General features: G+C 39.0%; 2 protein-coding genes across 2 annotated transcripts in view; one reads left to right on the top strand and one right to left on the bottom strand.

Annotated features, from left to right (window-relative positions):
* Positions 1–13338, bottom strand: part of MCTS1 (malignant T-cell-amplified sequence 1 homolog) — a 399788-nt gene that overhangs the window by 330275 nt on the left and 56175 nt on the right. The gene's annotated exons all lie outside the window — the stretch shown is intronic.
* The window catches only part of LOC110834934 (uncharacterized), a 62743-nt gene continuing 53891 nt past the window's right edge, over positions 4487–13338 (top strand). Inside the window, exon 1 of the mRNA XM_087353591.1 lies at positions 4487–6303. The gene's annotated coding sequence lies outside the window, so the exon portion shown is untranslated. The remainder of the gene's footprint in view (positions 6304–13338) is intronic.

Here is a 13338-nt window from a genome sequence, read left to right as displayed (position 1 = left end):
TCATACAGAGCTTTAAGGAAACCATAAGATAAAAACTGATATCTGCAACTGAACTTAATAAACAGAAGCATGACTTCTCGTGTGTTGAAGTCTAAAAATAAAATTCAGAAATTAAAATGTGTAAGAAAACCTCCTGAATACATCGCTATTTTAACCATCCTTGAACACTTTTATACACAGTCCATACCTTTTCTATTATTTAAGATTTATTTTGATATTCTCATCCTTTACTTCTTCCACGTTATTTCTTATTTTGAGGTTATCCTTTCAAAATATTTTAACTTCTTTTCCCATACTTCATTTATACCCCGCCGACATCACCCTTCACATAAACACTGTACAAAGATAACAAATTATGCAATTTTCTCCAGTTATTTGTTAATCTGTTTAAGGTTAAAGTATCTTATACTGCGTTTTGATCTTGAACACCTTCAAAATATGGTTTAAGTAATTAATTACGTAACCATGATGATAAGTGAGCTTCCACCTAGTAAAAGAGCGTGATATGAAAGAAGTATTAGTAGGTTACAGTCAAAATTTCTCAAAACAAGTTACAAGAAATGTCTCGTCGTAGAAAGTCACCAAACTAGTTACGCGGTTAAGGTGAGAGTTTTGGACACCTGTCGACCAAACTTAGACCACGTACCAGCGAGAAATCTTTGGGAACTTACTGGAGCGTGAATCTTCGAACAGGAATCACTAAAATGTAAGCGGAAATGACAACAGGCTTTGGAACTAGCACACTTAAATTTTAAACCTGAAAGAAGATTCAGTCAGGATTTAACGTTCAAATAAGTTAGAACTGCAAATAAAGTTGTACGAAATGTCAACTAATGTTCCTCTGACATTTTACTTGCACGATCAGCGAAAACGGAAAGTGAACAGCTGATCTGTCGGTCTTTACGTCATGTTTCCCAAAGGAACTGTCCCAGTCTTCGTATTGGTTACTGTGCTGACTAACTACCTAACTAATTAATTTATTATTACTACCTGACAACAACAAGTGCCAAAGTAATCAGCTAGCTCTTAAAACAACAAACTAACAATTAATAAAAAGGGTTGACTAAGTGGTTAATTAATTGACAAATTAACTAACTGAACGACTAACTACCTGAGTGTCTAAATAAGTGACTGAATCATCAAACTGACTAAAACATCAAATAACTGACTTAAGAGTAAAATAAATGTCACTCAATGCGTAACGTACTAAGAAGATTTCTGTCTTCTGGGTTATTGCGCTGTGTAGTCTGGTCGATGTTAACCAACGTTTCAGAGGTCATACTGCCTCCGTCATCAGGGCGATGAATATTCATCGCCCTGATGACGGAGGCAGTATGACCTCTGAAACGTTGGTTAACATCGACCAGACTACACAGCGCAATAACCCAGAAGACAGAAATCTTCATATTCACCGCTGTGAGAACCTCAAGTCTTACATACGTAACGTACTAAGTTTGCGATAAACTACTAACTCATCTACTGACTGCCAAGTAATGAAGCAAGAAACTACCTAACTATTGGTATCCTGATATTTAATAAATTGTGTGACTGACTACCAAACTCACTGGTCCACAAACATAAATAGTCTAGTGGGCTGTAACATCGAGTGGACATGTAAGCGGACCACACGTCTTCACAACCCAGAAGGCCACAGTTTATATTTGTAGCAACCAATAATATTTAAATGTCATAATTGATTACTTAATACTGAGTACCTAACTCAACACAAAAAAACTTGCTTAAACGATTGATAATTTACTGACAGAAACAAGTTGTTGTTTTTTTTCTTAGTTTATAGGAAAGATTCGTGTCTGTCATTAAAAACAATTTTTTGGTCCAGTCTTGAGCTACTTGGCAGCTTTACACATATTTCTTGATATCTATTACGTGCGAAATAATTATGAAACAAAAACTAAGTGTATTTTATAACGAAATTCAGAATACAATGTCTGTGCCTAAGAAAGAGAATACAATACACGAGACCTGTTAGTGCTGGCATTTAAATGTATTGGCTGCCGAATCCTCACGAATCAACGAAGTTATTTTGACTAAAAGATATCGAGCAGAAAAGTGAAACATCTGTCTGCACACCTTGCTTGTTCGATCCGTCTGGTTGACCGGATCAGAAGTGGAACGCTTGTGTCCAATTATGAAACACACTCCAATGATCACCCGAGAAATGTATGTTCCAGCCGCCGTGGGCTGTTTCACGGTGGTTGAGGATAGAACGATTTGGCAAAAAAGGCTTTGCTTCAAAAATTGTTTAGTATTAAAAAAATTATTCCAATGAACTGGAGATGCTTAAGTGGCATTTCGAGTTCCCACGATGATAAGTATCCACATATCACTCCTCGGTGCCCTGACACTTCTAGTCGCTAAGCTCGGCGTCCGCTGCGTCGAGTTTTGTTGTAATCCTGACACTTGTCTCTTATTTCCCCAAATTCTGTTGTTATGGAGCTTGGCGCCTCTTTCCCAGAAACATGTCGTACAGGTTCCCAGGTCTCCTGTTCGCTTCAGATACATTTCGAAGTCAGCGTCCCTTCTCAAAATCCATTTTCAAAGCCACCTCGAGACTCACGCCAAATGTAACGTCTTTAGGCGTCGTACCGATTATGAAAGTCGCCACTTACTTCGTCGGATTTGAATCTTCAATAGGCACTCGGATCCTCGTCCACGGTAAATTTGGCGTCCTTCGAAGACGTCGCCTCTTCTGCTAGCGTGGCGAACAAAGGCTTCTCAACAAGATCTTTCGAGACGCAAACTTCAATTTCCTAATTCCCTTTTCAACGTCATATGGTGACTTTTCTCCGGTAATCTGGCGTCGTTTTGAGATAGCCCGATTTTAGGCGTCCCGACGACAGACGGAGACTGTAGCACCGGACCCAATCGTTCTGGCGTCCTGTCAACCCAAACTAACCATACCTATACCACTGACATCCTCTTTTACTCTCTCCCTCTCTTTTATCATCTCTTGTCCTCTCTTCTCCTCTCGTTTCTTCTCACTTCCACCCCTCTCTTCTTACCTTTTCTTCCATTTACACCTTCCCCTGTTCCTCCGCATTCGTTGCTCATTCTTCGTCTCCTTTAATGTCTTTGCTTCTATCTTCTCCGTCATTTCACACGGCATGTGTCCAATGTATGCACTTCAACCAAAGACTGCATGAAATGCCTGAATATCCTAGCTGCCTGTTAACACAGGGAAAGCATGAAACTGCAAAGTTTGTCTGTGGTTCACGACCTGCAGGTTGACGTTCTCAAGGTATTTCTCTGCCGTCAATTCATTATCCCTTATACAACTGGCCCCCAACACCTGCTGAGGCAGCGGTGAGTTCCAAAATGCCTGAGGATACTTCCTCGAAAATGTCTCTGCGGACTTGAAGGATCACATTAACTCACTTTCCAGCGAAGTTTATTTCAATTTGTATCGAAATATTTTTCATACGTCAATTCTACTCCACAAGAGACGAAAATTACTACTAAGTACGCTATTGTATCATTATAATTCAATTTAATAAATGAATTGAATAATTCCAAAGAAACAACAGCATGCTCTCTGCGTCAAAGTATTTAAGTTTTCAAATGCGGTCTTTGCCACTTCACAGTTATCGTCGTTTCTTGTTGAATCTTCTGGCCACAACTGACGAACAGTTAAAATATTACTGACGTTTCGTAGGATCGTGCTGCCCCTTCATTCTTTTCGTAGGCACACCGCTCCACTCAATAGTAAACATACTTGAACATTTGGGAGAAACTTGCTGCCATCTGTTGAGAGCCTAAGAAAGAGAAGAATCTTCGAAACGTCGTTCGTAATCGTTATCATATCGACAAGCCGCTATACCCAGAAGAATAAAAATACATTTACAATGACATCCACACAGAAGGATGGAATTTTAATCCGGAACATTTTCTAGAAGCATAAAAGCAGTTGTTGTTTTAGTGATAGAATACCGATTTAGTACGTTCGATTTAGAGGGAAAACGTGCAATGGGTCCTGTCCATGCCAGTCTTTAAAAAATGCAAGGTACTCAATTCAAAAAAGAGCTCAAATTCATGCTACAAGAAAATTCAACTGATTCCCACAGGATGTGAGGCTGGACGGGACAGAGAAATCCTGCCCGCAAGTGGTAATGAAGACAAGAATCCTTGTATCGTGGGACCGCCCAGTCTCCTGTCCAATGGCACCGGAGGTAAAGCGCCCTCAGCGTGAATCTAAACCTTATAGCCACGCACTTTAGTTGCCTTGGTGTCATACTCAAGTGCAGGACAGCTTTTTTTCCCCAAATTCAGCACCAGAAGTAGCCCTCAAGCACTGAAGACGCCCGCGACTGCAAGCCCCGACGGCCACACAGCGACTGCAGGCCGCCGAAAACCGCTGAAGAAGGGAAACCCGGGTGACGTGTTGGCGTGACGTCACGCAGGTATCGTACGTACGTAACAACTGGCTGTTGAAACATCCAAGTCCCCTCGGTCGGTCAGTACTGGTTGGTCTGGCGGTAGTGTAAGGTTGGCAGAGGAACACGTGTTTAGATTAGCGATAAGTTCATCAAGAAGTCCGTATTATAAATCATTAAGTTCCTACTTCTGCGGTCAGTTAAAAGGTTTGCCTCAGAAGTTCTTGGCCGAAACACATTCTTCATTTTTTTACAATTACGTACTTCGAATTCTGTGTGAAAAGAAGTGGATTTAAAATGGCAAGTGTTCTGGAAGTTCTGTTTGCACAGCAAGTTTTGCTACTAACAACTGAAAGCTGACGTGATCTTTGGATAGCCAGTATGTGGAGCCTATTCACTGGGTAGTGAACCCATGCGAGTGGAAACTCTCATCTTTAAACCTGATTTTATCTTACAAGTGCCTGGAGATTCAAACTAATTTGCTGTGTGTGCTAGGCGATTAACCGCAAGGATCAATCACACAATATCCGTCATAGTCTGCAAATAATACCGAAATCCGCATAATCTTTTAGCATCGGATAGTGTACCAACTAATAACAGCTGAGTAACGAACTGGCAGGAGTAAATTCAAGATAACTTGATAGTTCTGTATTGTAAAAGTTCTTTTGACACTTTTAACTACTTTTTACAAGTCAGAGTTGTAATATCAGCTAGTGGCTGGTGTAAACAGAAAATAAACCGTAATATTAATTATATTCAAAATCGGATTATCACATAACAGAAGTTATACTGACACTAAAAGAGAATTTCAATTGCTGTGAAAAAACACGAAAAAACGGTGATGTTCATTATCGCTACTTCTTGAAGTTTTAACAAGCACTGACAGTGGTCAACGAACTTGGTTCCGGGAAGAAGGAAAAATACGTTCAAAAGTTTCTCTTGCACGCAAAAGCAATAGAAGAAAATTCAAGTGTCTTCAGCCGATTACGAACGTTAGTCAAGGATGATAAGTTATTAATACGCCTTCAATTACTGGCATGGAAAATTAGCTCATAAAATCTCATTATCACTTCGCCGTTGGATAAAAGTTTGCATATGTAATTGGATATTGTGTAAACATTGTCCATTAAGTTTCTCTTACCACAAGACAACACGGGAGTCAATTTTCCATCAAATAATAATAGCCTCCACTTAACAAAATTTCTTCTTCGTCTTGTGATATTGGGCTTCGTAAATTACAACGTGTTTGTGTCTTTCTAAAGAGGGGAGGGGCGTAAGAGCCTGTGAATTAAATAAAGGTCAGTGTTTCACTCCCACCTCTGAGGACTATCGTTGTCATCAGCAATTTGCTGTACGGTTTTCCCTTTCGCCTAGACCACTTTGTCATCTGGCATTCGGTACATCTTCAACACTAACCTACTTTGTCCAGCGCGGAAGGAAATACGAGGCATGGTGTCAACGCACAGATTCAAGCAGTTTATCGCGGTTTGGACATCTTGGGACGTGTCGTGAAGTTTTTCAAGTAGCAAGCAAGATTTATGGAAGTGAAATATTAGAATTCGCGTGAAATTTCTAACAATGCAAACGTAAAGTTTCGTAAGCGTGTCTAGTTGCGTGGCATTTATGGCTTTCAATAAATACGTTTGAAATGTTTGTTTAAAACATTAGAATTACGATCATAAAAAGCAGGTGTGGACAGATGTGTTAATTGTTGAAACTGCTTTCAACAGTTCATTAACACAAGTTGCCGGATGAGGGGAACAGAACTTTCTTCTTGTACTAAAAATAACAAGTCTTCCTGTAATTAAGTAAAACTGAAATCCTTACGTTATGAAAAGTGACGCTTTGTGTGGTTTATCAAGTGGAGTTTCCTGGACGGGACCTCAACTCAGTCCTGCCTGATACATTCATGGTAAGTCAATTATTTTTAAATTGTCATTAGGCCAAAGTCTAGTGCATGGTAGAGCTTGAAGAATTACAGAAATAATACACCACGATTTTCTTAAAACATCACTTAAGCCTGTATGAACCTTAAAACTTTTTTGTGTGGCCTATGATACAGATAGTTTATTCTTATTTCCATCTTTGTTTGTCCCTCGACTTAGTAACAAAACTTCCATCTTTTATTTCATGAAATAAGGCACGCCGAGTTGCGTTCCGTAAAAACACACGAACTTATTCAACTGAGAAACAAAACCGAACGCAAGTGCGTAAATTCAGCTTCATACCGGGATTATATTGACGTTTCTGGTTGACCGAAGGGCTGTAAAATAAATTCTCTCTTGAGCTTTATCTGTGGCGAATGAGCTCACTAGTAGTAAATGCCAACTTAACAACTTTGTGTAGAACAGGTCTGAAAGATAAACGCCCAAGAATAAACGTTGTTTATTTTGAACGACTGTTTTATGGGACTTTACAGCTTCTACGGTGAGGTCATCGGTATGGAAACCAGCGGAAATTGTTCTTGTTAGTGTCTGCAAAACGTGAAAGAAATAATGAATGGATCGCTTTAAAGAATAGAGACTTGGGTTATTGGCGATGTGAGTGCTAAAGATGATGTAATGTCTGCGCACCTCAGGGGGTGACGAAGGACTGGAGAAAATTGCTTAAAGAGGCCCTTCATAGTGTGCGATTTTCTCCAGGTACTGTTCGCGTGTTTAGATCTACATCAAGAAGGAAGAGTGTAAGTCGTGTGACTTGCATGAGGAAACGACGAATGCTTACACAATTTTGGATGGAACACACAAGGCCAGGTTACATCTCGAAAAACCGCGACGTAGATAAGAAGATAATATTAAATAAATTCAGAAACAGGCCTATGCGTGACATAACAAATCTAGTGTAACCGCTCTGCTATTACCTCTAGTTATCTGGATCGTCAATGTCTTCTTATAATTAGAGTATATATATATATATATATATATATATATATATATTATAGGCAGAATATTTTAATGGTTTCTTAAACGTGGGATCCGAACCACTGTGAAGGGTTCGACATCATCAGACGTGACGTTAGGTGAGTGCTTGTAAAATTACCACTGAAATTCGAATTTATATTAATTATCCTGTTTTCGTAATACGTGAAGGTCTTCCAATATATTAACAACAAATTAACACCATTTAAATTGTTCTGGTTTTAATTAATTGTAGCTGGTACATTAATAGTCTACATTCTCCTACTTGCTGCATTTACCTTACTCTTCAGTACTTCTCATTTTCCCGAGCTGCCATTTCTGTTTTAATAAAGTTTTAACTGATAAACCTCAGGGGATATCCCGGTCTTCTAAGGCAGTGATATTCCACCTGGGGTACGCGTACCTCCGAGAGTACGCGAAGACATCTTAGGGGGTACGTGAAATTTAAATATATTATTTTATGATAAACACTGAATAATCAGGGCCAGATTTAGGGTTAGCCACAGGAGAACCGGACGTAAGGACATTCGATTTGGGAGATTATATACTGTGTATTACTTGAATTATAAACGAACAACTTTGGGGGAACAAAGTTAAAGAGAAATTATATCTGGGGGTACGCAAACAAAAAAGGTTGAATACCACTGTTCTAAGGGATCACCCGCCTTGCGGGAATCTCTCAATCACAAGGATATAACCAAGAGTGGCTGTGGAATTGATTCGTCCTCAACTTCAAACACTTGATCTGGACCGCATTGAAAACCCCAAATGAAGTTATTCTCATATTCAGTACAGAATATAAACAGAGAACTGTGTTTATAGGCAACAGAACAGATTGGCAGTAACTCGGTGGAATTGTTTGGAAATCCAGAGGCATTCAAGCACGACAGTCCAGCGGCCACCTCCTCGTTATGTAATAAAGGAGGCTAGACATTCAGTCTGGGAATTATTTGCTATTTATCGAGTTTCCGTCACTGTTGTCGGGACTTCAGGTTTTGATATCAGAAGTCGTAAGTTAATTAATAGTTTAGATAGGTTTGAGGCTATTTCACCAAGGGGGCCCGACATAGTAGTCCTCTCACCAGTCTCCCGTAGACGGAACGTCGCAGTTTGTAAATACTTAGATGATGATAAGACCCAACATGATAATTACACACTACAGTAGATATGTAACTTAGACTAAGGTATGGAAAGATGATTATGCATACGAGAGGGGTGTAGTCTATTCAGAAACACTGATGGTGTTTTTTTTTGGGGTTCTGGCGCCGTGTGGAGTGGCCAGGAGATGCCGACGTTTCGGAGAAGAGGAAAAGAGATACTCTGTCGGCATTAGCCTGAAGAAACTTCGAAAATCTTCAAGACAGCAGCCAGAAGATTCAGTTCCCTGCCGAAATTCAAAATGAATAGTTCTCGAATGTGAAGGATATGATGGATGATTACGTATTCGCTGGTACTAATTCGCAAATGAATTAGCTGTTGTACACGATGAGTTGGTGCTTATTCAACTCGTCGAAAATTTATCTGCATTTATGGTAAAGGAAGGTTCTTCACCTTGTTCACAGAAGTCCAACACTTTAAAATATCTATAGTAAACTTAATTCAGTCGATATCTTCACACGTCTCCCTATACGAGGGCTCCATATAATCTGAATTAACGACAGGGTGGTTATATAAACAAGAAAACGAACAAATTAAATGCAGATATTCCTTTGAAATCCATTTTAACATTATCCTCTCATATTCTCTTATATTTCCCGAGAGTCTCCCAAGGCGTTGAGATTTTTTATTCAAAGCGGTTTATGTAAGCATTTCTCATTTCCTTCCTGTCACCACGTTTTCCACCTCTTGACTCCTTGATTTAAGCACTGGGTGAAGAGTACAGTTTGCGTGGTTCATTACTGCAGTCTTATCCCGTCCATCTTTACTCGCCTGTATTTAATTAGGCTACCTCAAGGACACAAATTATGCATTTCCTAAGCAAAATGGTCTGGAATAATCAAATACTTAATAGTCATTTACTCCAAACTTCTTTCTGTAATATGTCGATGGGATACTCCAGGGTAGCCAAGAGTGATTGGTAGTGGATAGAACATATCAGACACTGATCTATGGTGCTCATGTTAAATTACTAGGCAAATAAACATGAATAAACAATGTATAGAAATTAAAAAAAAGTGTATGCCCATAGTTGTTCGCTGAGTGTTGGTTGGGGAAGATGTGCATTAGAAAAAATTTAATAACAAAATACATCGAGTCACTAAAAATCACGTCCACGTGCTGAAACCTAAATCAATCGGCTACAGTATATCGGTGCTTTTAGCCTATACTTCGCTTCACGAATGCATTAAGTTGCAAAGACTAGATTCCGAACGTAAACTAGGTACGCGTTGATGGAAATGGAAAAGTTAGAAACAGTAGTGAACCATGTTTTAATTAATAACAGTCTGGTCGGACGATGTCAGTAGCAGTGCAATGTAGTTCAAGTTTGATTGGAATTAATCTCGCACGATCGCAAGAGGATCGTTCCGTCTCTCTCGGCGGGACATACCGTCACTCACTCGCCTTTCCGTTTGATTCCAAGTTTAATTACGTACGCACGTCGTTGTTGTGTTAGAACACATTTTATGCGCGAGTGCTGATTGCCTTCACCACGCCCACACGTAATAATTCCGCCCTTCTTCAACGTATTTGGATCAAACTGAGTTACATAACAGAATTTTCTCAACTTGTCCATGCTTATATTTCTGTACTGCATGAATATTTGTACTCATAAGTATCAGATTACAAGACATAAGAAGCGTCTCTGCAGCCTCTCCTATTCAAGTCCTCAACCTCCCCTCCCGGTGCTGCAACCTGTTTCAGCAAACGATAAACTGGGGACCGAGTCATGGCAGTATAAACATTACATAAAATTTGGGGGAAATATCATCTCAAAACATCATTCCTGACAGTGGAGACGCTAATTCTTGGGCAGCAAAGCTTAAAGTTATGAAATGTCCACCCGGAATTATCTTCCGATGTAGGCCTAAGTTTCAGTTTCCATCGTAGTCTCAGATAATCTGACCAGAATTCTCTATTTCTTCCCTCATTCATGTAACGTGCTTATTCTTCCGTTAGACCTTACACCCGACTGCGATATATTTATGTTTGTTAGAAGAAACTGGTTCATACTATACGCAGCGAATTAGTCCTCCTTTCGATGATTTGGAAAACCCCCAGCTATCAGATTATTTTACTCCAATGTCCCATATTGAAAGACTTATGCCCTTTTCATTAGGTGAGATGCATTAGTTAAAATATAAGGCTTCACCGTTTGTGGGCAACGAAAGAACACAAAAGACATGTTCGAAGAGTAAACTGAATGTTTTATTATATTTACGAGATCGACGATCGTCCACGACGTGACAAAATTCCGGTTCCGTTACATTCCTGCACGACTTCAAGTAATGTCCGTCCGTCGATCCATTTAGAGAGAGGGAGTTCCACATTTCCACCCAATACACATAATGAAAACGCAGTCAGGCTTTCTTCCTCCCTTTATCTTCTTCCTGTATTGTCCTCCAGCCTCGTTTCGTCTTCCTCTTCCTCTCACTACTTCTCTTTTATTTTTCTTAATTTATTTCCTGTCTTAAGTTCTTCCTTTGTCTGTTCCTCTGATTCTTTTGCTTCCTTCAGCCTTGAAACCTTTCCCGATAAAGACGAGTTCCTTTTTGGAGACTCTGTTATACGCCTGCATTGTTTTGACACATTCTGTTACCAGACGAAGTTCCAAACTTTAGAAACAAAAATATTTCATATATTCTTAAACGTAAAGTTATTAACCTTGGGTATGCACCCAGCCGTCATTATCAGGTCTCTGGTGACTGGACATGTTCCGATTTCCCGACAGTGCATGCAGAATGGTCACAACACATTGCACATATGGCCTTCTGGTGTTAAGCAAACACTCTGGAGGACGCATCTGTTTGGAGGCTAAGCAAACCGTACCGTTTTGCATTTTTACATTTGCAGTCATCATCGTGGACGACATCGCTGGATAAACTGTCGGCAAGTGTCGACTGCGATGTGGTTTTGTGGGTGTGTCACTGGAAGACATACCAAGTTCCTCTCTTTGCACTCAACTTGCAAGGAAAAGGGTTACCAGTGGTCAAAGACATGCTTTAAAATCCTTTGTATTTTGATGGAACATGATGCGTCACGCTTTTCCAAACAATCATGAATTTTTCCAGGTCTTCCTACCAGTATATTATATCCACCAACGTCGTCTTCCTATAATATTGTCCATCCATTTAATCAGTCAATTTCTCTACTTATTTATCCCTCCATGCAATCAATCTGCCAATCCACCTAGCCTACATAATAATCCATATACGTAACGGTATCTAATGTTATTTCGTTTGTCTGACTAATAAACTGTCCAAACACGTAATCTATTAAATCAATCTTCATGTACGACCACTACATACCTATCTACCTTAATCTTATCAATATGTTCATCCCCGTAATGTTACCTAAGCTACCAGTCTCTTTGCCTGCCCATTCTTCCATCCGTCTGTCTGCACAACTACCTGCCTGTTTATCTAATCTATCTAATCCAGTCAATCTATTACATCTGTCCTCAAGCTGAGTGCCCGATTCGCTGTATGTTTAATGTTACTGTGCTGTCAGTAAGAAACTGAACACTGCTAAAGAGTCATATTGTGACTGATTTATCTCAGGATTTAAATTAAACTGATAGCTTTAAAACTAGAATGCTATTAATTCTGTATTAATTTCCTTTTTCAAAGCAGAATATTTAATGTGTTCGGACCCCATTAGGACCGCTACCTAAATAACAGTAATAAATAATACTAATAATAATTCAGTTTAATTAACATCAATTGATTTATTTGCATGACAACAGCGAAACAATGCTAATTACAGCCAAGCATTAAAACACTACAGATGATAATAATAATATAAAATCCACAAATGTAATACATAAAACAATAACATTAAAACACAAAAGCAACGCAGTCTAGTGTGCAACATGAAACCAAAAGAGTTTAGACAAAGAAAAGGCAAAAAGAATTCTTGTAAAATGTCCAAAAGCGAAATATAATCTCTGTAGAAGTATCAGTGCCATTGCAAATAGCGGTGGAAGCAGAAATACTGCCAGCTGGAGAACTTATAATAATAATAATTTATTTATTTATGTGCCTGACAACAGCCAAAAAAGGGCCAATTACAGCCAAGCACTAAAATGCAGCCAATGATAATATTACAATATGTATTATAATAATATCTTATTTCATTAAAAAAATTAGTCATAATTGTAATCAGTAAAATGGTTAACATGACTTCTGATGCAAAGGAATTTTTACTTTCCTCAAGCCGTATTTGAAATTCCAGAACAAAATAAATTATATCAGGAGCGAAACAGAAATCTGTTCGGTTTTCATTTATTTTATGGATAGATTTCCGTCATTCTCACAAAAGCATCAGATAGCTGTTCATTAAAATTTCTACTTAGAGCTAATTAGTCGAAAGTTGCTCTTGTATTTGTGACACTATGATAGAGCGAAAGGCGTAGTATAAGTGCCTTGCGTTTATATATTACATTATTACGCAGTTGTGGTAGAAAGACTATTTAGCCATTCTTTTGACTTCTTTCATCCTCCCTCAAACAAATTCGATACGCCTCCATTGTTATTTGTGTGAAATTGGCGGGGGCGGATGTGAAATTGGGACGATAATGACTTACATCCATCGAGTAAGAAGAAGAAGCCTGTCTTCTTCTTATTTTTCAGTACCTGCGTAGCGGCGCACAGCATGAAAGGGGAAAAGAAGAGAAATTACTTCATTAGACGGTCAAAGCGGAAACACCCGCTCCACCCAGTAGCTATAGAATGATACTGCCATAATTTATATCGGACAACTTCAAAAATGAAACTGGGTGGAGTTTTTGACAGCTATGAAGATGCTAAAAAAAAAAAAAATTAAAAATGGCTTTGTGCCCGATTACATCGTACAGAGTTGTTATCTCCGTC

This window comes from Zootermopsis nevadensis, unplaced genomic scaffold (genome assembly GCF_977971745.1).
Source record: "Zootermopsis nevadensis isolate Lab colony 2312 unplaced genomic scaffold, Znev_1.0 Znev_ptg000022l, whole genome shotgun sequence".
NCBI classification, from domain to species: Eukaryota; Metazoa; Arthropoda; class Insecta; order Blattodea; family Termopsidae; genus Zootermopsis; species Zootermopsis nevadensis.
This window is presented reverse-complemented; position numbering and strand designations above follow the sequence as displayed.